This window comes from Oryctolagus cuniculus, chromosome 10, assembly GCF_964237555.1.
Source record: "Oryctolagus cuniculus chromosome 10, mOryCun1.1, whole genome shotgun sequence".
Lineage (NCBI taxonomy): Eukaryota > Metazoa > Chordata > Mammalia > Lagomorpha > Leporidae > Oryctolagus > Oryctolagus cuniculus.
In genome coordinates, this window is record NC_091441.1 from 78,971,588 (window position 1) to 78,999,519 (window position 27,932).

Genomic DNA, 27,932 nt, shown 5'->3' on the forward strand with positions numbered 1-27,932 from the left:
AGAAAGGTCTTCCTTCTGTTGGTTCACTCCCCAAATGGCCGCTACGGCCGGAACTGCGCTGATCCGAAGCCAGGAGCCAGGTGTTTCTTCCTGGTCTCCCATGAGGGTGCAGGGTCCAAGGACTTGGGCCACCCTCCACTGCACTCCCAGGCCACAGCAGAGAGCTGGACTGGAGGAGGAACAACCAGGACTAGAATCAGGGCCCATAAGGGATGCCGGCGCTGCAGGTGGAGGATTAACCAAGTGAGCCATGGCGCCAGCCCCCAGTAATATAAATTTTAAACATCTTATTACTTCTAGTGAAACAGAATACTGTACTGGAAAGTGAAAATGGGAAATAAAGGAACAGATCTACAAAAAACAGTTTGATTTGGCTGAAAAAAAAAACACAAGCAAATTCCATTTTATATCACTGCAGCACTCAAGGGAAGCACAGGTGGTTTGCTTTTGCAATCTCTAAAATTCAGAATTTCCTTTGATAAGAAACATAGGTAACATCACAATAGTAAGACTGGAAACATTTGCGACTTTGTCACCAACAAAATTCAATGATTTTCATACCAATTGTCATATCATAAAATCTCACTCATTCTAATCCCAACATAATTCAAATTCTTACTACCTACTGTATTGATAGGTATAGACATATATTTCTATATCAAGATTTAAAAAATATTTTGGTGAGGCCTGCACTGTAGCATAGAGGGTAAAACTGCCACCTGAGACTCTGAGACACCAGCATCCCACATGAGTGCTGATTTGTGTCCTGGCTGCTCCACTTCTGATATAGCTCTGGGAAAGCAGCAGAGGATGGCCCAAGTACTTGGGCCCCTGGCACCCATGTGGGATACCCAGATGAAGCTCCTGGCTCCTGGTTTCCCTCTGGCTAAGTCCTGGCATTAGAGCCATTTGGGGAGTGAACCAGCTGATGGAAGAGCTCTCTCCCTGTCTCTCCCACTCTCTCAGAAACTGCCTTTTAAATAAAGGAATACTTTAAAAAAAAAATTTTGGTAACTGTGTGTATAGTTTTTCTTTGCAATACTATGAATTATAGTTTATGTATTTGAGAACATTATTCTGAAAATTCTTCATGGATTTCACAAGACTTCCACAAATAATGTTAAGGACATCTGAAAGGAACACAATGAGTGAAAGTTTTCAAAACTGTGAAATGTTGGGGTAGGGAAAGAAGGTGGCTAACACTGAACTTTCTTCCTGCCCATCATCTTAACAGTCTACTTACTTTTTGTTTCATACCACAAAAGTTGAAGTCCTGGAGTCACATTACCTATGAACGGCCTTTACTTAGTTCAAAAAGTTAAAATCCTTTTTATTCTCTCATTAAATACCTTTTTAAAGGTTTATTTTTAAAATTTATTTGAAAGACAGAGTTACAGAGAGGGAGGGAGAGAGAGAGAAAAATATCTTCCATCTGCTGGCTCATTCCCCAAATAGCCAAAATGGTCAGGAGTTTAATCCAGGTCTCCCACATGGGCGCAGAGGCCCAAGCACTTGGGCCAGCTTCTGCTGCTTTCCCAGGTGCGTTATCAAAAAGCTGAGTGGGAGATGGAGCAGCCAGTTCTCCAATCAGAGCCCATACGGGATGCAGGTGTAGAAGGTGGTGGTTTAACCTGCTGTGCCACAACTCTGGTCCCTACACACTCTTTTTTTAAAAAAAAATATTTACTTATTTATTTGAAAGGCAGAGCTACAGAGAGGCAGAGTCAGAGCCAGAGGCAAGTCTTCGATCTGCTGGGTCACTCCCCAAATGTCCACAACTGCCCCGAGCTGCACCAATCCGAAGACAGGAGCCAGGAGCTTCTTCCGGGTCTCCCATGCAGGTGCAGGGGCCTAAGCACTTGAGCCATCTTCCACTGCTTTCCCAGGCCATAGCAGAATGTTGGATGGGAAGTGGAGGGGCCGGGTCTCAAGCCAGAGTCCATATAGGATCCCAGCATTGCAGGCGGCGGCTTTGCCCGCTACGCCACAGTGCTGCACGCCCCCCCCATACTTTTTAATCATAAATATTCTAAGCCTATTACTGAAAAGTCAATTGTATAGGTTTCTATCAAGACGATTCTACCTTCAAAGGAAAATATTTAAACTGATACTTTTCATTACAAATTCAACTGTGAAATCGTTAAAAAAATAATTCTTTCCTTTATCTGCAAACGATGTGTGTATGTGTGTAATCAAAGATATAATTTTACATGTACATCATGAAAAAAACATTTGGAAATAAATGTGTTTCTGTCAAATAATTAGGATATAGAAATATTTCTCAGAGGAGAAAATTCATCCCAAAGCAACAAAGACACAAAAACAATTTGACATGAAAATTAGTTACAAGTTTTGAGACTCCCATGGCTAAAACAAGGGTTTCAGCACCAGCGGTGGCTCAGGGCCCTGGCCTGTATAGAAACAACGGGGGGCTGCACAGGCGCCACTGCCAGAACGCTGCTTGGACCTGCTGCATCCCCCTGACCTACGCCTCTAACCGCCACCACAACCTACGCACCCTGCCCTGCTGGCTCCCGCCGGCCTCGCTTTGCTGAGGCGCGGGCAGCCCGCCCCGTGCTCTCCCGCATCCCGGGGGAAAGCAGCCTCCGGCAGCCCTGGTTGCTCCGGCGCACGACGCGAGCCCCCACGGCACCGCGCAGAAGACAAGTTCAAGGCGCTTACTTCCAGCTCCTGGGCGAGGAGGGCGTTCCTCGGAGCCCCGGGGGCACGAGGCAGGAGGCAGGAGACAGGCGGCAGGCGTGAAGAGCCCAGCGAATGACAGGGAAGAGGACCGGCAACCCTGGTGGAGCTGCAGCTGAGCCCTCAGGCTCCAAATACCCGGATGTACGGCGCCTCTGTACCAAGGCCGGAGTTCAGGGTACTGCCGCCAAACTCTGTGTACCTCAGGCTCCGTCCACATTGCTCAGAGTACCTCACACAACGCCAGTCTGTGGGTATAGTTTTTACACGGGGTAGGTTTGGGACTCACAACAAGGAAAACACCCAGCACGGGGTCAGCGCACATGCAGCTTTTTTGCTACCCCCCCTCCCCCACACGCACACGTTGGTTGAGTCCAGGGCTTCCGCTAGGATAGCCAGGGCCGCTGGGTACTGAGGCCTGGTTCGGCTCGCGGGCGAATGGCCCAGTGGTCCGTGTTCCGGGTAGAGACACCTCTGAATGCTAACTTCCTGCCAGGGCCTGGGCCTTTTACGTGAGGGTTAGGACAGGGCACCGTTAAGGCGGGCTGAGGCCCGCTTCTGGCACGAGGAGGTTAAACTTGTGCTCAAAATGAAGGCTGAGGCCACAGAGAATGACAAGCATGAATTCACTGCAAATGTGTCTCAAATCAAAGGAGTCGACACGCAGGACTTTGAATTCCAGCCCCATCTTTCACTTGTTTCACATGCACTGTATTATGGATAGTGATATTATTCTTGGCAATACGGAGCCACAGTGATTGAGATGACTGTGGGCCAGGTGCGGTGGTAGAAGCTGGAGCTGCCAAGCCCAGCAAGGAATGGAGAGTGAGAGTTCTCAAATGCCCAGACACTATATATTATAAATAAGCAGTTTAACACGATTCCTACCAATAGGAGGAAGGAAAAACACAAGGTGTTCTATCTCCCTTAATCTCTTCAACAACCCTGTAAGGATTGTTATCTCCAGTAGGGAAAAGGAAGCCTGAACTCAGAGACATGCGTACTTCACCTATTGTGGCACTATTACAAGGCAGCACAGAGTTACAAGTCTAATAGGAGTGGTTGAAATACAGAAAACTTGTCCTAAATAATAGCTTTATATTATATTAATGTTTACCTTCTTGAAGAAGGAGATATTTTATTCAGCTTTGAAACTATCACAGTTTGGATGTGATAAGTAATGCTTAAATGAGTGAATCTTAGAAATAAAGTAGGGATATTTCAAAACATTGGATATAATTTAAGTAAGAGGTGAAGGACGACACAACGGGAAATATTGGACTCCTCCGTCATTCCAGGAAGCCAAAAACAAGAATCTTGCAAGAAGGGTATAAAACATGAGCAGAGGGGCAGGTGTTTGACCTCATGGTTAGGACGCCTGCATCCCATACCAGAGTACCCAAGTTCAATACCTAGCTTCCTCTCCTGATTTCAGTTCCCTGCTAATGGTAGATCTTGGGAGGTAACAGTGACTGTTCTAACAACTGGGTTCCTGCCACCAACATGGGAGACCCGTATTTAATTCCTGCTTCTCAGCTCCCCTCCTATCCCCGCCCCAGCTGTTGTGAGCATTTGGATAGTGAACCAGCAGATGATGTGATAGCACTCTCTCTCTCTCCTTCTGTGTGAGTGTGTGTATGGGTGTGTGTCTCTGCCTCTCAATAATAATGAAAAAAGCTAATATTATTCAAAATTTAGTGAGCATCTATTATGTGACTCACAAATACACTAAATCTTGGAACTATTTCTAATGTGCTGTCAGTCATTCCCAGGGGTGCTGTGTTAAAGAGAATTCTGAGTGGGATAAATGTAGCAAGTCTGTCCTGAGTTAACAGAGAAGAGAGAGTGACATTTGCCAAGGATTTGTATTTCCAGGCACTGATGGTCCTGGGACTGTGCTAAAGATATTATCCCTCCTCAGCAGAATCTCAAATGTTATAGGAGATAAGGTCAAAGAAACAGAAAAGTACAATATAATGTGAAAAGGTCAAGAACAGAGCTATGTACAAGATGCTGAGTCAGTATGGAGAAGGGAGGTAGAAATCTTTTTTGGAAAAGTTCATGGGGGAGCCGGCGCTGTGGTGCAGGGGGTTAAAGCCCTGGCCTGAAACGCCGGCATCCCATAAGGGTGTCAGTTCTAGTCTGGGCTGCTCCTCTTCCAATCTAGCTCTCTGCTATGGTCTGGGAAAGCAGTGGAAGATGGCCCAAGTCCTTGGGCCCCTTCACTCACGTGGGAGACCCGGAAGAAGCTCCTGGCTCCTGATTGGTGGAAGCTCCAGCCATTGTAGCCATCTGGGGAGTGAACCAGTGGATGGAAGACCTCTCTCTCTGTCTCTACTTCTCTCTGTAACTTTGTCTTTCAAAAAATAAATAAATAAATAAATAAATAAATAAATAAAATAGGCCGGCGCCATGGCTCAATAGGCTAATCCTCGGCCTTGCGGCGCCGGCACACTGGGTTCTAGTCCCGCTGGATTCTGTTCCGGTTGCCCCTCTTCCAGGCCAGCTCTCTGCTGTGGCCCGGGAGTGCAGTGGAGGATGGCCCAAGTGCTTGGGCCCTGCACCCGCATGGGAAACCCAGAAGAAGCTCCAGGCTCCTGGCTTCAGATATGCCCAGCTCCAGCTGTTGTGGCCATTTGGGGAGTGAACCAGCAGATAGAAGACCTCTCTCTCTCTTTGCTTATGCCTCAAATACATAAATTTTTTTTTAAAAAAGGTTCAGAACTTGATTTATTAGTTATAGTAATAACAGCATACAGTGGGTGCTTACAATTTGCCCAGCATTGTCCTAAGAAGTACTTACATGTATTAAGTCACTGAATTGTCTAAAAAAATCATTACTATTATTACTCCCATTTTGTAGATGAGAAAACTGAGCTCCAGATAACTTAACTTGCCCAAGATTTATACCTGGTAGGTGGGTGAAATGGTTTCAAATCCCAGTCTGGCCCCAGAACTGTAGCTGTTAACCACTAAAATATGCGAAAAGTATATTTTTATTATAAAATTGTTTTAATTTTAGTATTATTAACTTACTTTAATATTAAAAACTGTTTTCTCTTTACCTTTGTAAGAAATAAATAATTTAGAACTACAGTGATTTAAGTTTAACCATAATAAGATTGTCAATGAAACTTCAAAAGCCCATTGATCAGCTATATTAGTTCTGTTTGTTTTTCCTTTTTGTCATTCTTCAAATACAGAAGTTGTTCCTTTTTTGTTTCTTTGCCTTTGTTCTCAGAAAGGTTAATAGAGTTTTGTTGGAAACATATGAAGAGTTAAATGGAAGTTTTACTAGTTAATAATTTGGAATCAGGCTAACTTCACTGTATTAAATTATAAGGCAGGATTACAAAAATAAATCATAGAGACTAACAAGTGCTAACATCATAGCCTTGTCAAAATTACTATTAAAACTTTTCTTGCTAGTTAATATTCATTGAGTCTCCCTAATAGATAAAACGTATAAATGAAAAACAACACAACTTTTGCTTCCATGGAATTCAACTAGAGCAAAGTAACAGCTTTCATAGCTGCACTGATTGAAAACTACCTTAACTGGAGTTTAATACCAAGTTCATTCCAAGATTTTAAGAAGCCAATAGCCAGGAGACCGCGTTGTAGTACAGCAGGGAAAGCTGACACCTGTGATGCCAGATGCCCTGTGGACGCTGCTCTGCTTCCCACCCAGCTCCCTGCTAATGGCCTAGGAAAAGCAGTGGAGGATATCCGAAGTGTTTGGGTTCCTACCACCCATGTGGGAGACCCAGATGAAACTGCTGGCTCCTGGCTTCAGCCTGACCCAGCTCCCCTTCTTTGTCTGTAACTCTGATTTTCAAAATAAATGTCAATCTTTTTTTTTTTTTTTTAAGCCAATAACCAGTATCTCTGCCACCCAAAATTGTCCTAAGCCCTTTTGTATGACATTGGGATGGTGGGAAGACTAGAGATCAGGGATCAGAAGTGACGAAAATGATCTCTGACCAGATCACTAACAGCATATATATAAATGAGTTGGTTTTTCACATTTTACACATTCTTTTAAAAAATAATACTCATCAAACAGATTTAGCAAATGTTAACATTTGGCCAAATCTACCTTTTCATTGTTTCTTTTCCTTTTTCTTTTCATTTGAGGAATAAGAACCACATACTCTTCATTCTCTTACTCTGTATGAAATCAGGATTCTAGCTGAATTCAAAACTCCTGGAAATACCAACATCCAAACACCAAGTCTTTTCATAATAGCTACAAAAAGCCTGACCCAGCTTTGAATCACATTGATCTGTCCAAGCACCAGGTACCTGTGGGAAACAATTATGACTATCATACAGATGCGATTTGCTTTTTTAAAATTATTTATTTCTTTTGAAAATCAGAGTTTCAGTGAGAGGGAGAGAGACAAAGAGAGAGAGACAGAGAGAGATATTCCATCTACTGGTTCACTCCCCGTGTGACTGCATAGGCCTGGCAGAGTTTCATCTAGATTGCCCACGTGGGTGGCAGGGGCCCAACACTTGGGCCATCTTCTGCTGCTTTTCCCAGGCCATTAGCAGGGAGCTGGATTGGAAATGGAGCAGCTGGGACATGAACTGGTACCCACACAGGATGCTGTTGTCACAGATGGCAGCTTTACCTACTACACCACAACTCCAGACCCTCATACAGATAAGATTTGGAAAGGCTCAGACATATGGTGTTTGAACCCTACTCTCTGTAGTGCTGAGATTGCTCAGCGATGCTGCATGTGGGATTCAAACCCTACCTTCAAGGCACAGGTTCTCTGCCCCATTGTCTATCATCCAGGAAGCATGACATTATCCATCAGTCTGGTCAGTAACTATCCAGTTTCAGCTTCTGCCAAGTCCAGGCCCTATTTATTCAACAATTATTGAACATTTACTATCTGTCAGGCATAGTGTGTTGAAAATACAGACTAATCAAAAAGCAATCAGTCAGAGGAATGCATGATTTCACAAGGCTCTTATAAGTCTATTTCAGTGTCTTTCTTTCTCAAAAAGCTCAGATTCACAGGCATCTCATGCCACAAGACTACTTATGTACCCAACAACCTAGTGCTACTGTTGGTGGCATGATAAATATATTGTTTGATTAATAATCATCTCAAAACCATTGATGGAGAGAAGTGTACTGAGGTATAAATCATACTTAAATGGTATGTCTGTCCAAGAAGGCTCTCATTCCAAGTCAGGTATGGTCACGCACAGTGTTCCGGGTGTTAAGTATGATCAAGGGGCCAACTACACAAGAACCACCCAAGATGCTTTTTAAAACTAGACATATATTCAGTCACTCCAAGATATGAAAGATACGATGAACTAGACTTTCTGGGGCCAGGATGAAAGATTCTGTGCAAGAATTTTGGAGAGCTTCTGGAGTCAGGGAAAGGTTTGCAGAGAAGGGGATTGTTGGAACTCAGTTCCAAAGAAAGAAAAGTTAACACATGAGATGGGGCAAAGATCAATGATGCTGAAAAACCATCATGGATAAATACCTAGAGATGAAAAATATAAGATATTTAGATTCCTGTGTATAATTTGACATAACTGGAGAAATGTTGTTCATTGTGAGCTTTTACCCTATATCATTTTAGTACCTCAGTCACTGTGAAAGGGACTTTAAAAGGAGTTTGGATCAGGGAATCAGAGACACTATGTGGTCTACTCAAGATCACTGCCTAGTAAGTTGTGGATGTAGAATTCAAGCAAATATGATTTATCAATGAATCTTGTGCTCTTAACCATTAGAATGTCAAATAATGAAGTTGCAGAGAGAACAGATCAGATCTGGAGGTCTATGGAATTAGAATGTTGACACAAATCAATGGAGGGTTTCCTTAAAGAAATTTATGTGAAGTAGTAACATGGTCAGATGTGGGTTTTGCACGATTCCTCTGTTATCAGGAATATAGGCAAGAAGTAGCAATGGAACTAAGTTAATAACAAAGATAAAGCCTTACTTCAGCTCGTCTAGAAAACAGAGATTGAGAAAGGGGTACAAATATTGATGTTTTCTTTGAGAAGTTCACGCCTAAGGTGGTAAAGGTGAAGAATTAGGTAACAGTAGCAGGTTGAATAAGGCCCAACAAAAGATTCAGATCCAAATTCCTAGAACTTATAAATGTCACCTCGTTAAATAAATAAATAAATAAAAAGGTGGCATTGGGACAGTGATGTAGAGGTTATCAGATAAGATTAACAATTTTGTCATGGGGAGATAATCTACACGGGAGGAGGTCCTAAACCTAATCACAAGTGTCCTTACCACAAAGTAGAGGGAAAATTACAAAATTAGTACACAAAGAATAGATAGTGATACAACCATGAAAACAGAAATTAGAGGGAAGCATTTACAAAGCAAAGAATGCCAGCAACCACCAGAAGCTGGAAGAGGCAGGGGATGGATTCTCCCCCAGAGCCTCCACAGGGAGTACAGCCCTGTTGATGTCTTGATTTTGTTCCAAGACTTCCATTCTCAAGAACTGTGAGAAAATAAATTTCTGTTGTTCTAAGTGACAAAGTTATATTTTTTATAGCAAACCCAAGAAATACATAGTGAGAGAAGAAAGAAAGGATGCAAAGCAACATGATGTTTTACTGTGCTGGCCACTTTACAAAGAACCACAACATGACACAACAGGCATGTTGGCAGGTGCAGCTGTGCAGGCCAAGAGACTTCTTTTTTTATTTTATGTTTAAAAGATTTTATTTATTCACTTGAAAGGCAGAGCTACAGAGAGGCAGAAACAGAGAGAGACAATTCTCCCATCTGCTGGTTCACTCCCCAGACGGCTGTAACAGCCGGAGCTGAGCCAATCCAAAGCCAGGAGCCAGGAACTTCTTCTGGGTCTTCCATGCAGGTGCAGCGGCTCAAGCACTTGCACCGTCTGCTACTGCTTTCCCAGGCCATAGCAAAGAGCTGGATCGGAAGTGGAGCAGCTGGGTCTTAAACCGGCATCCAGGGTTTGGGATGCCGGCACTACAGGCAGCAGCTTTATCCACTACGCCACAGTGCAGGCCCAAGCGACTTCTTGAAATAACATGAGGGATCTTCAAGAAAGTTCATGAAAAAATATGTATTATGAAAAAACTATACCTAGATTTCAAAAAATATTTTTGCACCAAAATGAATGTATCTTTTAATTCTATTCTACTATGAACTTTTTGAAATATCTCTGCATATGCAGGGAGAAATCATACCCATGCTGCCCAAGAAAGGAAAAAAGGTAAGGATTTTATTTGCCTGCTTTCATAGTCCAGCCCCATAATAATTAGGAAGCCTAATTTTACCCCCATGGTGTGCATTTCATGTAAATATAGAAATGGAGGACGTGCTTAATGTAAAGAGGACTCAGCATATGGTGCAAGAGATCTTTTCAGTTCTGAGCCTTCAACCCAGATTCCCTCTGGACTGGGAGGTTACCTATGGTGCCAAAAAAAGTTGATAATGGGGTGACATTTGAGAAGAAGAGCATAGTCAGGGAACCTGAGAAGGTGCACAACATTTGGGTGTGATACAGATGATGAATATTAAATGATTTAGCTATGTGCAGGAGACATATTTCAGAAGACATTCCAACATGTCCAGAATTATAGTTAACCAAGTGAGCATTGGAGTTAAACAGATTTTCTTTCAAATCTTAGTTCTACCACCCACTCTCTATTTGATCAAGGATAATTTACTTAATCTCTCAGAATCTCAGTTTCTTCCCCTCTGTAGAACAGAAATAATAATATGTATTTTCAGGGATCTTATGAAACACTATCTGTAAAGCATTTGTCACAGTGCTTGACACATAGTGTTTGTTAAATTAAAAATTGGAATTCTGAGTACTTGTCATATTGTATATGGTGGGAAGGCAAAGGAAGGAACCTGGGATGGAATTAGGAGACTGATCTGAGAAACTGAGAGGATTTTAAGGAAGAAAGAAAGGTTAACAAAGGAGAAGATAGGATGCTGGCAGGTAGCTATTTATAGATGGTTCTCATAAGAGCAAATTGCTTGTTTTTGCTTGACCATCACATCCCTATGAGAAGAGAAAGGAACTATTCAGTGAGACCAAGCCATGTGTCAAATACTAGCTGTCTATTTTACCGGTGGTGTTTTATTGGCCTTAACAATAAGCCTCTAATTGAGGTATTTTGCTCGGCTCTACAGAAGAATCTGAGAACATAAGCAAGCAACTTCACTAAAGACATCCATTTATTAATTGGTAGATACAGAAATGCCAACCGAGATGTCTCTGATTCCACAATCTGAAATCTCACCACTTCTCCATGGCTCAACATACTTAACAGATGGGCTTAATTGTACATACACAACATTGCAGAATCAAGTATTTGCTTGAATTTTCTGTGCACATTGTATATAGAACCATTCAAATATATCTAAAACAATATTGCAACTAACAGTACCGAGTGCTGGCAACAGCAATTCTCGTATGCTGCTGATGGATTAAAAAAATTGGAACCATTTGGAAAACTGCTAGGCATTTCTACCTAAAGCTAAAAATATACCCATTTTTAAATGGATTTTTTTGTAAAATCTATTGGTTCACTCCCCAAATAGCCATAACAGCTGTGTCTGGGCCAGGATGAAGCCAGGAGCCAGGAACTCCATCCTGGCCTCCTACATGGATGACAGGGGCCCAAGTGTTTCAGCCATCTTCTGCTTCCTTCCCACACACATTAGCAGAATGCTAGATCAGAAGCAGAGCAGCCAGGACTCAAACTAATGCTCCAATATGGTGTGCTAGTGATGTAAACCACAGCATAACCCTTTATGCCACAATGCTGGTCCCAAAATCTGCCCTAAAATTTTACATCACAGCAGTTCTACTCTTGAATTTATACCCAACAGAAAACAGTGTTTGTGCCCACCAAAACATGTTCAAATTAGCTTTCTTTATAATAGTCAATCACTGGGAACACCTAAGTATCCCCATCAAAAATGAGTAAGTAAATTGTGGTACAGCTCTGCAACAGGATACTACAAGGCAATAAAAAGAGTTACTATTAAGAATTAAAAAGAACTTGTACACACAAAAACATCTTACAGACATGATGTTGAACAATTAAGTTGTATATGCTGGTACTGCCAGTTTGTCTCCTGGATGCGCCACTTCTGATCAATCTTCCTGCTAATGCTCCTGCTAATGCCAGCCAGACCTGGCTGGGTATTTGGGAATGAACTAGTGAATGGAAGGAAGATCTCTCTGTCTATCCTCTCTCTCTGTTGCTCTGTCTTTCAAATAAAATAATTTTTAAAGAATATTCACTGTGTGGCCTCATGAATAAGAAGAACAGCATAAAGTAATCTGCAGTGATTGAAATCAAAATTTACCAGGGAAAAGGTACTGACTTGGGAGCAGGCAGTGGAGTGGAGGCAAGGGAGCTGTTTAAGGTGCTGAAAACGTTTTGTCTATTGATGGGTGCTGGTTATATGACATACAAATGTACAAGTTAATCAAGCTGCACAGTTAATATTTATGCATTTTATTCTTTTTAAGTTATACCTAAATATTTAATTTAAAACATTGATTGATGGGGCTAACATAATTTGGCCAGTAGACTCTTTAGCATCAACCTCTGATTAAGACTCAGTTTCATCTTAATCTGATCTGTCTTGCCCTTTCATCCCCTGTATCTACCACATAGTAGGACTTTAAAAGCATTTATGCTAACAAATGAGCCCAGGTCTAAGACCTTAGGCAAGTTCCCTCCCATCCTCAAGTACATCCCTTCCTGTACCTTAGGTGAACCAATGATTGTGGAAGCATCATTCCCTGCAGCTCAGCAGGTGGTGGTACCCTTCCTGTACCTGGCTATTCTTTCATTAGAGAAATAAACCATAAACCAAGCAGCAGTTTTGCAGTATGACACAGCAGTATTGCTTGCATTAGGCCAATTTTCCACTTATGACAGCAGTAATAGCACTAAAAGCCAATAAAAGCGGTCTACTCATTCAGAGATCAGCTTTTATGGCTTATTCTAAATATTATCAAGTGAATCAAGAGCCGTCATTATGGTGTCTAAAAAGCCTTCATACTTTGTAAGCAAACAGTGTGACTTTGACAAATAATCATTAGCGTGCCTGTGTGAGGCCAGTGCTGAGGGAAAAAAGTCAAATAACAGATATTTCCGTTTACACAAGTCATTAAGGTAATGTTGGTTAGTTTCCGAATAAACAAAATAGATTTCATATGCAAAATGATACACTCTCATTTTCCGCAATTCTAGCAATTTTTTTGTATTTTATTTCTAGGCAGCTGAAAATATGGGCTACTTTAGTTGTTCTAGTCTGCTTAGTCCTTAGGAGCATATAAGTTTGATAAAACTGCTGAGGGTTTAGACAATCACACACTAATTCAGCCAATATTCTTTATGTCTAATTGAAAGTAATCTCAACAATTCTGATTCCAGCCATTTCAAATTTGGTGATTATTTACACATACTATGCTAAAAATGACTTCTTATTTATAAAGAACTTATTATGATAAATAAAATAAATCCATTTTTATAATATATATTTTCCATAAACTTTTTGAATATCTCTTTGATTCATAAATTTCAAATTCTTTCACCAAAATAAATGCATCTTTTAATTGCATTTTCCACAAACTTTTTGAAGTACCCTTGTATGATCTACCAGACCAAGAGTTTGACAAGTTTTTTCTATAATGGACCATATAGTAAATATTTTTGGCTTTGTGGGCCACAAAGTCTCTGTCATAACTATTCAACTATAACATTAGAATGTTAAAAATTAATTAGCATGTCTGTGTTCCAATCAAAGATGATTTACAAATAAAGGGCATGGGTCATACTTGTCCCATGAGCTACAGTTTATCAGCCTCTGTGCTAGATTATTATGCAATCCATGAAAGCATGACTATAATCACTTTATTCACCATGGTGTCCTCAGATAGTATCTACCATACAGTTGGTAAATATTTACTAGGTAACTATTGAGTTAATCATAATCCTTAGAAGTCCATATAATTTATTGGCTAGCCACATCTAGGCATTATCCTAATAATCATAATAATCAAAGGTATATGCAAAGATTTTGCTATGGGCACTTGTCAAGATACTAGTTTATAATAACCAGACAACATAAACAGAAGTAACATAAATGTCTAGCAATAGGTGAGTGAATGAAAAAATATGTAGATTCATTCTTCCTATACAATAGGCCATCAATTTAATAACTGCAAAAAGCTATTCAAATATTATTCTTCCAATATTAAATATCATAATTTTAACACTAAAATAACAATCAAATATATTAAGTAAAAACTGTCATTACAAGTATTTTTCATTGCACAAGAATTTGTTGAGAATCTGTGTAACAAGTACTATTCCAGACACTGGAAGACAACAGAACAAAACTGGCAAAAAACTGTTCACTACTGCTTATATTATCAGAAGTATCTTAATTGTGATTATATTTTGTTAAAAAGAATACATAGTTTCATAAAAGTTAGAAATGTTCATCATGAAAATACTTTTCAAGTTTCTTGAAGGTATAAAATCATGAGGAATTTTATTTACTTCATTTTGATTAAGAATATTAATCCAAACTGGTTAATTAATGGAGACAAATATTTTTCAAATATAACTTTTTTTAAAGATTTTTATTTTATTTTACTTGAAAGACAGAGTTACAGAGAGAAGTAGAGAAAAAGAGAGAAAGGTCTTCCATCGCTGGTTCACTCCCCACATGGTCGCAATGGCCAGAGCTGTGTCGATCCGGAGCCAGGAGCTTCTTTCGGGTCTCCCATGCAGGTGTAGGGGCCCAAGCACTAGGGCCATCTTCTACTGCTGTCCCAGGCCACAGCAGAGAGCTAGATCGGAAGTGGAGCAGCCAGGACTAGAACCGGCGCCCATATGTGATGCTGGCGCTTCAGGCCAGGGCTTTAACCCACTGTGCCACAGCGCCAACCCTTTCAAAAATATATTTTAAGACTGAGTCTTAAAAATTATGTGTCAATGCTCATTTCTGTCAGATTCTTCATACTTTAAGAATTAAGTTTATTTTATTGCATATAACTAAATCTTGTTTTATATTTGTGATAATTTATCTGGAGTCAAAAGCACAAAAATAAATATTACTATTAGAACTTTCTAAGTGAATTTCCTGAGATTAAAATATGGCTCTTTTTTCTCTCTCTCTCTCTCCCTTTCTTTCTATCTCTCCCTTTCTCTCTCTCTCTCTCTCTCTCCCCCTGCCCCCACACACATATCTATGGCAGCTATTTCTTACTTTTATTTATATTTATAGCAAAACCTTGCTTCTGAAAGGCCAATAAACTTTAGTAACTAAAAACAAATTACAAATCTCGTTGTACATCTGACAGCAAAACAAATCTGAAAATGCTACCCTTTAAAACTTGTGATCTATTGGTAATGCCCACCATTGGCACAGTACTAATAGGATGGAAGCCCCTGAGTGCCAAGTACATCTGTCCCTCGTACTTTCTCCTCTGTCACTATCAAAGTGTTCATAAAAACAAAAAACTAGACCTGCATTTCTTTTTTTTAAAGTGAACTCACATTAAGACATTTCACTAGGATTGACCTTTTACCAATTAGGTGACATTACTGTATTATCTGGAGTTTAGTGTGTTAGGGAGGATTTTTCTGGACCATCTCCTGGGTGATGGCAATGATCTCAGACTACTCCTGGAGAGAAACAATTCTGTGATCTCATCCTGAAGCTTTTAAGACTTCCCTGTGGATTAAAGGTCTTAGCATCTCATTTTTAAGAAGAAAAAAGAGGTAATAAGTACTATGTAAACACATATTTTCTTTAGAGCAATCTTCAGAGAAATTGTTGAGTCAAGTAAGTTTTAATGAACTAGCTGGGCTTAGCACACTTGCTATTCCACCTCTGGGGACAAACATTCACATCTGCATGAAATCTCATGCATACCTTTCAAGTCTCCCTGATCACTGGAGTAAACCTTAGATTTGGCAGTTCTTTTAGGATTTGATTTATCTTCCTTATACACACAGCCTTTCTCAGAGGAAACTTGGGACTCTGGTCGGACTTCCTTGAGCAACAGGGAGATAGGAGTGGGAAAAGAATACAAAGGAGGTGGAAAAAGAAGGGAAGGTACCATTTAATCTGGACTGAGGTGGAAGACACAAGGCCATGAATGACTCTTCATAGAATTCTCACAGAATATTAGTTGCTAACTCTCTCATTTTTTGTTTTGCTGATTTCCTCTAATATCTTTTCTATTGCTGTTCCTTCCCAAAATCCTGCCAAAATATAACCCCAACTCAGGAATATTCATTTATGCTTCTCAATAGGAACCTAGAGGAAACACAGAGAATTTAGAGTAAGGATAATAGGATTTGTATATTCCAGCAATTCTATATATTCTATTTAACTCAATATTCAATATGTGCAGAACAGTTTTAATAAAGTTAAACATATACTTACCATTCAGCCCGGGAATTCCACTCCTGCATTTTACTCATGAAAAATAAAGACATATGTTCATATAAAGACCTGTACGGTAATGTTTATAGCAGCTTTATTAATATTAAATAAAAACAGGAAACATTTAAATGTACATTAGAGGAGAATGGATAAACAAATTGTTGTATGAACAAGTGAACTCGGTAACATGGATGAATCTCAAAACACTATGCTCAGCCAATGAAGCCAGATACAAAAAAGGCCTTACTGTATGAAATCTTAGAAAAGGCTAATTCAATCTAGTGTCCAAAGTGGTTGCCTTGGGCTGGCTGGTAGGGGTTTAGTGATTGCACAGGAGCCTGAGAGAGCATTTTAGTGAGATTGAAATGTCCTGACCCTTGATTGTGGTGGTGTTAGCATTTGTCAAGGCACACTAGTCATACACTGTGGCCACATTTTATTGTATACAAATTATACTTCAAAGAACTTGGACAAAATAAATGCATTGTGTAGCTCTCAGCTTGTGATGGGAATTTCCATTATTCCTTAAAAGATGTTTGAACCATAGAGATTTTGGCCTTGGGGTTTAATGCTACCTTATCACTTTTTTATGTCATCTTACAGTATTTTCAGTTTGACACAGCCTTGGTGACTGTGAGTCCAGATATTGAGAACCCAAGGTTAGTTCTGCCCTGAGACACCCTCAACTGTATCAATTACTTAACTGGAGCTCAACATTTTTGGAAAAGAGATAAGAATCAGGCTAGAATTTGCAAACTGGTGGCCCAAGGGTCCTATTTGGCCAATACTTTCAAGGCCAATGTGATCTTTGTTAATATTTGAATTTATTACTATTTTAAACTGGAGAATTTTCATAGAGATTTCAGGATTATGGCTCACTTGATATGTAAATATGTTATGATACTGCATCTGCATCCCAAATGGCACCAGTTAGCTGAACGTAATTAGCCAGTACTTGATTTATCCACGCATAACTCTTCAGTTAACCTGTTCTTGCCAGACCCTTTTCATCATTTACATACTTGTCTAGCCATTGGTCATTTTTTTGGTAAAGATTTATTTTTTTGAAAGGCAGAATGACAAAGGGAGGAAGAGTAAGATAGAGAGACGGAGGGAGGAAGAGAGAGAGATCGAGATCTTCCATCTGCTGATTCACTCCCCAATGACTGCAATAGCCGGGGAAGAACCAGGCCAATGCCAGGAGCTTAGAACTCCATCTGCAAGAACCCAAATATTTGGGACATCTCTCACTGCTTTCCCAGGCAAATTAGTAGGCAGCTGAAGCAAAGCAGCTGGGACTCAAACCGGTGCTCTGATTTGGGATACCAGTGTAGTAGGCAACAGCTTAAGCCTCTATGCCAGGTTAGCAAATTCTAATCTGGTTTGATGATTAATAATTGAATCTTTAATATGTAATAACTCCTAGCTTTGAATAATGGCCTATGATGTAATTTCAAGAATAAATTTTTCTTTTTTATTAAGATCAAAAGAAGTGATTGCATGCATTCAATTGGTACAGTTCTAAGACAACACTTCCCCCCTCCTTTCCTCTGCCTCCCCAATCTCTCCTCTTTTCATCAGTTTTTGCAAAGACACAATTTTGATCTATTCTATAAGGAATAGAATTTTAATCTATTAAAAATCAGTTCCAGAGCAAGCATTTGTTGCAGCAGTTAAAATGACATTCGGGGAACTGGCACTGTGGCATAGCAGGATAAGCTGCCACTTGTGATAGCATCCCATATCAGAATTCTGGTTCATATCCTAGCTGCATCTCTTGCAATCCAGCTTCTGAATGTGCATGGGAAGGCAGCAGATGATGGCCCAAGTGCTTGGGCTTCTGCCACTAACATGGGAGGCACAGATGGAGTTCCTGGCTCCTGGCTTCTGTGCAGGCCTGGTTTTGCAGCCATTTGGGAAGTGAACCAGTGGATCTTTCCCACTCTCTCTAACACTGCCTTTCAAACAAATAAAATAAACCTTTTTAAAAAATAAAAAGCCTGGCTGGCGCCGTGGCTCAATAGGCTAATCCTCCACCTGTGGCACTAGCACAACGAGTTCTAGTCCCGGTCCGGGTTCCAGATTCTGTCCCGGTTGCTCCTCTTCCAGGCCAGCCCTCTGCTGTGGCCCGGGAGTGCAGTGAGGATGGCCCAAGTGCTTGGGCCCTGCACCCGCGTGGGAGAACAGGGGAAGCATCTGGCTCCTGGCTTCGGATCAGCGTGGTGCGCCAGCTGCAGCACACCAGCCGTAGCGGCCATTGGGAGTTGAACCAATGGAAAAGGAAGACCTTTCTCTCTGTTTCTCTCACTCACTGTCTACTCTGCCTGTCTAAATAAATAAATAAATAAATAAATGCCTTTAAATATGAAAAAGAAGGGAGAGAAGAGAAATGGAGAAAAAAAAAAAGAAGTAAATAAAGTTTTGCAAAAGGTAAACCTGAATACATTAGTCATCTGAATACATTAGTACTTATTTCAGGCTCTCATTTTCACTGAACTTATTTCCTGAAAACAACTTAGGTGTCACCAGCTAACGATCCTTTCTCTTAAATTTTCTTTTGTGTAGCTTCCATGAAAATATTATTTTCAAAAATCTATATGAAGGGATAGTTAATGAAAATGGAATTAAATGGTCATAGTGATGGAAAAAAATCATGTATACATGAGGTATTTTAAAAGGTCATGAAAAATGTGTATTATGAAAAACCTATGCATGGACTTCAATTTTTTTTTGCACCAAAATAATCTTATCTTTTAATTCCATTTTTCATGAATATTTTGAATTACTCTCACATTAAGAATAGGGCTCTTGGAACCGGCGCTGTGGCGTAGTGGGTAAAGCCGCTGCCTCCAGTGTTGGCATCCCATATGGGCACTGGTTCAAATCCTGGCTGCTCCACTTCCAATCCAGCTCTCTGCTATGGCCTGGGAAAGCAGTGGAAGAGGGCCCAAGTCCTTGGGCCCTGTACCCATATGGGAGACCCAAAGGAGGCTCCTGGCTCCTAGCTCCAGATCAGCGCAGCTCTGGCCATTGCGGCCAACTGGGGAGTGAGCCAGCAGATGGAAGACCTTTCTCTCTCTCTCTGCCTCTCCTTCCCTCTGTGTGTAACTCTGACTTTCAAATAAATAAATAAATATTTTTTTTAAAAAAAGAATAGGGCTCTTAAGCATATAAAGCTCCACTCCACGGAAACTTTATGCCAATACCACATTATTTTATGTATTAGTCTGTTTGTCATTACTGTAATGAAATACTGAGGCATGTTAACCTTATGTGGAAAAGAGGTTTATTTAGCTCACAGTTCTAGAGATTAAAGAGCATGGCACTGGCATCAGCTGGCCTCTGATAGCGACCTCATGATGGACTGTGTCACAATAGTGGGAACATGTGCAGGAAGAAAAGACCACATCACTAGACAGAAAGCCAGAGAAACAAAGGTAACTTAATCCTTTCCAAAGGTGTAACTATAATGGACCCAAGGATCACTCACTACTTTCACTTTTACCAAGAGTAGAAGGACACCTGAGAACCAACGGTTTCACACCACCACTTTGGGGACCAAGCCTTCAACACATGAAACTTTTGGAGACATACTCATGCAACAGTATTTTAGAGTATGATAGAAATGCCTTCATTTGATAAAAATGAAACTGCCTTCACATTTAAGAAATAAGAGAATTAAGTATAAATTGCTGCATTATAAATCAGAGAAAATTTATAAAACTAGAAGCTTGACATTCTTTGCCCTCCTCCCTGATAGTCAGCAAGCTTAGGGACCCATCTTAATTTGTTGACTCATCTTTGCTCAGAAGCTATATGAAGTTGAAGAAAACCATCAGAAGTGAATGTAGGCACTGAACATCCAAATATACCTGTATATATGAAGGCTCCTCAGCTAACAGAGGTCTAACAACTATCCTATTGTCATTTCTCACCTCTGTGGAACAGATGCATCAAATCAGTGTTCCCAAACTTCTGCTTTAACGGTTTTACAATTGTTTTGTGTTCCAAAAATTAAATATATTTTAAAAGAAAATTATATATCTCTATAAGTAGGAAAACAAGACAGTTAGAATCACTGTAAAATTAAATATTAAATACAATTATAGCTTAATCAAAATGGTGCCCAACTTTGTAAATTAAAAAGTTAATATTAAATGTTATGGTTTGGATAATAGTTTGGGTGTACCCCAAAGGCTCATGCATTGGCAGCTTGATTACCAAAGTCTTATGTTAATGGTTAATGGATTAATGTTCATTGTTAACAGATGGAAGATAGAGACTTGATCTGATTATGGGGTCTAGTAGGTGGGCCTGATGTGAGGTCTTTAAGTCATTGAGTAATGCCCTTGGAAGGTAGTTTTTACAAGAGGGTTGTTTTTTGTGAGCCAAGTTTTGCCTACCAGTTCTCTTCCTGCTTCCTGTGTTGCCATGTGAACCATTCACATTCTGTCATTCATCAACCTCATCAGGCACCACACCAATGGGGCCACTAGATCTTAGACCATGAGTCAAAAATTGTGAGTGAAAATAAATGTTCTCCTTTATAATTTAGCTTCTCTGAGGTATTTTTAAATAATGAAAAGCTGACTAGTACATTAGCTATCAATAATTAAACAGTAATAACATATCTAATCAGTTTGTAAAATTCCATAATTAAAATAAATTTTTCCTTAAAGAACATATTCAAAAAGTTTATAAATATTTTAAATAAAGTGTTATTCTGTTAAAGTCCACTAAATTGGAGATAGAGATATAAAAAGCAAAATAATATAAGAAACATGTTCAATAAATTTTTGTTTAGAAGACAGACCTCACATTTTTTTTCTCCAGAAAATACCAATTTATTTGGTAAGGTCAAGAGGACACTGTGGAAAATGTTCCTTATCCACTATGCCATTCAGTGTGGGAAAATATTAATGAAGCACCTCAATCATGTCTTTCCAGTGTCTCTACAGAATATGTCAAATATCTTCATGGAGCTTTTCAGATGGGTTTAAAATAAGACTGTTCAGAGAAGAGAAAAAGCTTTCTATATTTGTGGATCAGTTAGTGGATAAATGAATGAGTTTAATAAAAGATCTCTGAAGTCCGTTGAGGTTACTGCCTCTGATGCAGACTGAAAATACATATGCCATCATTTACTAGGCACACATTAGATATGAGGCACTAGGTTTAAACACATTTCGGTCTTACTTATACATCACTTTATTTAAATCTCAAAATAACTGTAGGAGATAGGTACCAGTATTATTCCCACTATGTATACCTAAGTAAATTAAGTCTAAGATTTGCCTAAGGATGTGCAACATGTGAAGGTTATTTCAACTCCAGAGCTGTGTGCTAACACTGTTAGCTGAAACACATTTCAGGGTTTATAATTCCTCCTTAGCCCTTCTAAGGGGTTTGGTCTAATCCCCTGCAAGAGAGGAATGAATGCAGTTAAGAGGCCCTGTAGTTACAGGGAATCCAGAAATTGCTGTTTCTAATTGTCTCCACTATTGATAGCTCAGCCCCACCATCCTAAGACAGCTGCAAGGTCAGTTGGAGTGTGTACACAGGGTATCTGTGGATGGTGTGGGGTGGGGATGGAGTGGATACAGGTGGTGTTTATCAAATCCTCAAGTCAAAAGATACTCCTTGCTTCTTTTACTATCTCTTTCTTCTTTCATATCTGCTCCCAAACTGACATCCTATCCAGTCTTCCCACCCTCATTGAAAAAAAGTCACACTTTAGGGGCCAGTACTGTGGCATAGTGATTGCCGCCGCCTGCAGTGTCGGCACCCCACATGGGTGCTGGTTAAAAATCTGGCTGCTCCACTTCCAATCCAGCTCTCTGCTATGGCCTGGGAAAGCAGTGGAAGATGGCCTAAGTCCTTGGGCCCCTGCATCTGCATGGGAGACCTGGAAGAATCTCCTGGTTCCTGGCTTTGGATTAGCTCAGCACCGGCCATTGCGGCCATTTGGGGAGTGAACCAGCGGATAGAAGACCTCTCTCTCTCTCTCTTTCTCTCTCTCTCTGCCTCTCCTTTCTCTGTGTAACTCTGACTTTCAAATAAATAAATAAATCATTAAAAAATAATGATAATTAATCATGAACATACTGCTTCCAGCCAGGAAAGAGTAGGAAGTAATGAGTGATCCCTACACTAATAACAACTAAAAAACTGGAGAAATATGTTAAATGACTGTTTTAGACACTGGATAACAGGCACTGCAGGACGGTGGTCCCTAAGAGAAAGGAAATAATCAAAGTACCATATTATTCCACAAGCCTTCTGCCTGGGGATAATGTCTGGGAATCCAAACAGAGCCAGAAAAAAAAAAAAAAAAAGAAAGAAAGAAAGAAAATTGAGATTTAAGTTTGAGGAGACCAAAGAGGAAGACTTTACAGGCCACAGACATTAAGGGGGGGTGGGGTGATACCCATAAATTTGCATAGTTATCCCCTGAGTCTGTTAAATATCTTTTATATGTGTAAGGTGAAACCCTACAAGGCTGAGCATGACAGATTTTCGGGGAAAGGACAATTACCAGAAATGTGTAAGCCAAACATTTTCCAAATATCATTACGGCTGAGAATTACTTGAATTCCTATCATCCAGAATGGAGAAAACTCTGTGAATACACAGGAATTCAGGAGAGACTACAGAATGGTCATATGCTAGAAGAACTAAATTATTCCTAGAGTAAATATTATTAAAATAGCCTTAAAATTAATTTTTTTGACAGGCAGAGTAGACAGTGAGAGAGAGAGACAGAGAGAAAGGTCTTCCTTTTTGCCGTTGGTTCACCCTCCAATGGCCGCTGTGGCCAGCTCACCACGCTAATCCCAAGGCAGGAGCCAGGTGCTTCTCCTGGTCTCCCATGGGGTGCAGGGCCCAAGCACTTGGGCCATCCTCCACTGCACTCCCTAGCCACAGCAGAGAGCTGGCCTGGAAGAGGGGCAACCAGGACAGAATCCAGCGCCCCGACCAGGACAAGAACCCGGTGTGCCAGTGCCGCAAGGCGGAGGATTAGCCTATTGAGCCATGGCGCTGGCTTAAAGTTAATTTTGAAAGAATTAAATACTGATCATAATTAGTTGTCTCTAGAAGAAAGTGTAATATACCCAAAGGAATAATAATAATAATAATCCACTGAGTAAAATAAAATTTACAATGCTTAGATGCAATAAACAAATTACTAAACGTACACAAAGAAGAAAAACATGATAATAAAGAGGTGTATAGAAACAAATCAAATTAAATATATAGAAAAATACAATACCTGGATGGAATTAAATGTAGATTTAACATATAAATAAATAAATCAGAAAAAAGCAGTAAACATGAAAATAAAGCAACAGAAACTATAAAGAGCAAATCACAGAGTAAAAAATTTTGAAAAACCCTGCTTTATTGATCTTTGAGATAATAGCAGTCTAACATAAGTATAAGTGGAGTTATAAAGAACAGCAGAGAGAACACAGAAAAATATTGGAAGAAACAGTAACCAAATATTTTCCAAATCATGAAAACTATAAATCCACAGATCCCAAAATCTTATGTAACACCAGCAGGATAGCCCTGGTGCACACACAAATCCAATTATGGGACACCTGTACAAATTTTCAGAGTAAATGACTACTTGTTTCAAACTAAGCAGTATATCCTTGTATATATGTTACATATAACTTCCTTTGGAAATATTTTAAAAATTGTTTTATTTTAATAAGAAATAAGGCCCACAAGAGCAGGTGTTTGGCCTAGCATTCCAAGCCACTGGTTATCTAGACCTTCCTCTTCTTTCATCTGCTGCTCTCATGATAGGTACTCCTTTCCCTTAACTTAACAGTCAGAAGATGATAGTTAATTGGGTTGTTATTATTATTTATTTTTGACAGGCATAGTTAGACAGTGAGAGAGAGAGAGAGAGAGAGAAAGGTCTTCCTTCTGTTGGTTCACCCCTCAAATGGCCGATATGGCCAGCGCGCTGCACTGATCTGAAGCCAGGAGCCACGTGCTTCCTCCTGGTCTCCCGTGGGGTGCAGGGACCCAAGCACTTGGGCCATCCTCCACTGCCTTCCTGGGCCACAGCAGGGAGCTGGACTGGAAGAGGGGCAACCGGGACAGAATCCGGCACCCCGACTGGGACTAGAACCTGGGGTGCTGGCGCTGCAGGCGGAGGATTAGCCTAGTGAGCCATGGCACCAGCCCAAGTGGGTTGTGATTAACTGAATTGTGTTCCCTCCAAATGATATGTTGAGGTTCTAACCCCCAGTATCTCAGAATATGGCCTTATTTGGCAATAACGTTGCTGCTGATATAAATAGCTAAATTAAGCTGAGATTATACTGGAATATCTAACATAACTGCTGTCCTCATAACATGATGGCAATGTGAAGAGACAGACACACACAGAGAAAGTGACAGAGATTGGATTTATGCCACGGTAATCCAAGGAATATCAAAGATTGCCTGCAAACCACTAAGACTTAGGAAAATGCAAGGAAGGATTCCCCTATGAATTTCAGAGGGACCGAGCCTCTGCTGGCACCTGGACTTCAGATTTCTAGCTTCCAGAATTATAACACAATCAATTTCTGTTATTTTTATAACAACTATTTTGTGATACTTTTTTATGATACCCAGAGGAAACTAATTTGGGAGCCCCACAGATACAGTCCCTACTTTCAGGATAGACAAATGGTTACAAAACAGTAGAAAGTTAATCTGGAGGAACTAATTAACACACATACCCAACAGAGGGTTTATTTATAATGTCTTGCGTGGCTCTAATTTCTGAGATAATCACTGAAGAGCAGTTAGAAGCCCTGCCCTTCAAGTGCTTGCATAGGATTCTTACACAACCCACCTGATACAAACCATGATGGTTACCTTCTTTAGAATGTTAAAGATCAGTGTTTTGTGAAAGTATTGTGAAATTCTTACCTTTTTTTCTTAGGTTTTCAGCAAAGACTATGCATAGAGTATATTTTGGGAAACAGCTACAGCTGAGGCCCTAGAAAAGGGGCCTCACGTGACAAAGGGCCTGGTCTGCTATCCCAAGACATTCACATTATGAATGTGAGCTCCTGAATAATATTAAGTAGCAGACTGGCCTGATAAGCACATTATCTCGATCTAGTTAGTTCACACTAACTTCACTACCTTTCTATTATATCTCATACCTATGGTTTTAATGGTTTCTCAATTTTGATTTAATTATAAAATACTAGTTTCATTGTAGAATATGCCAATTTTTTTATTTTTTATAAAATTTATTTGAAAGGCAGAGATACACAGAGAGAAAAATGAGAGAGACAGAGAGAGAGAGGGAGAGAGAGAGAGCTTTCATCCACTAGCTCACTCTCCAAATGGCCACAACGGCCCGAGCTGGGTCAGGCCAAACCCAGGAGCTTGGAGCTTCTTCCAGTATCCTACATGGGTACAGGGGTCCAAGGGCTTGGGCCATCTTCTGCTGCTTTCCCAGGTGCATTAGCAGAGAGCTATATTCGAAGTGGAGCCGCTGGGACTCAAACCAGAGCCTATGTGGGATGCCGGCACTGCAGGTGGAGGCTTAACCTTCTACGCTACAGCACTGGCCCCATATATCAAAATTAAAAAAAAAAAAAGTCAGCCATAGGTGTAGCAGGATTTGTGTACTGAGATAAGACACCAAGGCCTTTTAACATGGAGTAGTCTTCTATTACGCCAGCATAAGGCCCACGTGGAATTTCTTATCCAAAAGCCTGAGCCATGAACAAAGAAGGGTTTTTTCTTATATATGGTTTTAGCCTTTTTGTTTCCTTTATATGGTTACATGCATACATTTGATTGGATATTCTAATGTCACATGATGACCACAGGATTGATACAATACTGCGCATGGCTGGGTAGTTACTTGTGGGGAGCAACTCAGATTAGACTGTTACTGGAATTAGGACTTATTCTATGCATCTGCTCTCCCACAATATGGCGCTGGGAGAGGAGGAAACAGCTTCTACACAGCTGCCTCCAGTTCAACCAATAAGCAGCAGGGCCTGCTCCTGATTGGAGGAGAGCAGCGTACTCGGCGTGTGGGTAACAGAGTTGGGATTGGTGGAAGAGGACTATAAAGGAGAGAGACAACATGCACCAGGAACATCTATCTGAAGGAACACCTGAGCAGCCCCCGAGAGAGCCGGCCGGCGGTGTGCCGCTCCTCCGCGGAAGTGGGGAAAGTAGCAGGGGGAACCACCCTTCCACGGAGGTGGAAGGGACGGTAGCCAACCCGGGAAGAACCAGCAGCAAACCCGGGGAGGGCCGAGCAGACAAAAGAACAGCGCAGGGTCCTGTGTCGTTCCTCCACGCAGAGGGGGAGCGACAGTTACTGATGATGTTTTTTCCATACACATATTGAACAGTCTGCTGTCTGGCAAGGGTGAGCATCATTGCTCTATACTAACAAGCAAAGCCTGAAATGGTTACATATAAGCAGATAGGGACTACAGTTGAAGCATTCATAGGCAAACAGATAATAACCACATTTCATTCCCAGGAGATGCCTCCTTTTTTCTTCTTTTGACCTTGGGAAAGCCTCTACCACAACTTTAATCATCTCAGTTAGAAACAAGTTTAATTAAAAAGGCCTCTGCCACCACATATTTTTAACATTTTTGCATATCCCTTTCCAGTTTTATATTTTATTGGTTAAATAACATTCTTTTTTTTAAATTATTTTTTGACAGGCAGATTGGACAGTGAGAGAGAGAGAGAGAGAGAACGGTCTTCCTTTTTCTGTTGGTTCACCCCCCATTGGCCGCTGCGGCCAGCGCTGTGGCCGGCGTGCTGCGCTGATCCGAAGCCAGGAGGCAGGTGCTTCTCCTGGTCTCTCATGCAGGTGCAGGGCCCAAGGACTTGGGCCATCCTCCACTGCTTTCCCGGGCCACAGCTGAGAGCTGGCCTGGAAGAGGGGCAACCGGGACAGAATCTGGTGCCCTGACCGGGACTAGAACCCGGTGTGCCAGCGCCGCAGGTGGAGGATTAGCCTAGTGAGCCGCGGTGCCGGCCTAAATAACATCCATGTAAGGTTCCATCTCCCTGTTGTTGGCTACTTATAAAAAAACATGCTTCAATTCACATTCTTACATGTGAAGCTTTGCATAGTTTCTGAGTTAGAGCACACGAATACTCTAAAAGACTGGGGCAATTAGTACTCTCCATTTGCAAACTGAGAGAAATCAAGATATGCTAACTCACAAACAAGACTCTACTAACTCTAATCACTGGTAGTCTAGAGATTGATCTTTCCATCAGTTATGGCTGAACCTATAGGTTGGAACAATGTCAATAAATCTGTCTCTCTTTTCTCTGTATATAAATATGTGACTGTGCTCTATATAAAGTTCAAAAACATACTATAAATTATATTATAAATTATGAATATGTATGTTATATGAATATAATTATTAATATGACTTTTTTTCATAATAGTATCTTTAAAAGAGTAAAAATTTTTAATTTTGAGGAAGCCCAACTTACTCTCATATGATCTATGTTTTTGGTATCCTAAGAAATGTTTGCCTATCCCAAAGTTCAAGGTTACAAAGATTTTTCTCCAGTGTCTTATTTTAGAAGATGACAGATTACGCCTTTACATTTATTATGCATTTTATAAAGATCTATTTATTTATTTGAAAGGTAGAGTTAGAGAGAGAGAGGGAGAAGCAGAAAGAGAGAGAGAGAGAGAAAGAGAGAGAGAGAGATCTTCCATCTGCTGGTTCACTCCCTAAATGGC

General features: G+C 40.5%; 1 protein-coding gene and 1 long non-coding RNA gene across 2 annotated transcripts in view; one reads left to right on the plus strand and one right to left on the minus strand.

Annotated features, from left to right (window-relative positions):
* The window catches only part of MDFIC2 (MyoD family inhibitor domain containing 2), a 123,425-nt gene that overhangs the window by 21,167 nt on the left and 74,326 nt on the right, over positions 1-27,932 (plus strand). The gene's annotated exons all lie outside the window — the stretch shown is intronic.
* LOC138844078 (uncharacterized) overlaps positions 14,310-27,932 on the minus strand; it is a 292,978-nt gene continuing 279,355 nt past the window's right edge. The window contains exon 6 of the long non-coding RNA XR_011379483.1: positions 14,310-16,042. This is a non-coding gene — a long non-coding RNA (uncharacterized lncRNA). The remainder of the gene's footprint in view (positions 16,043-27,932) is intronic.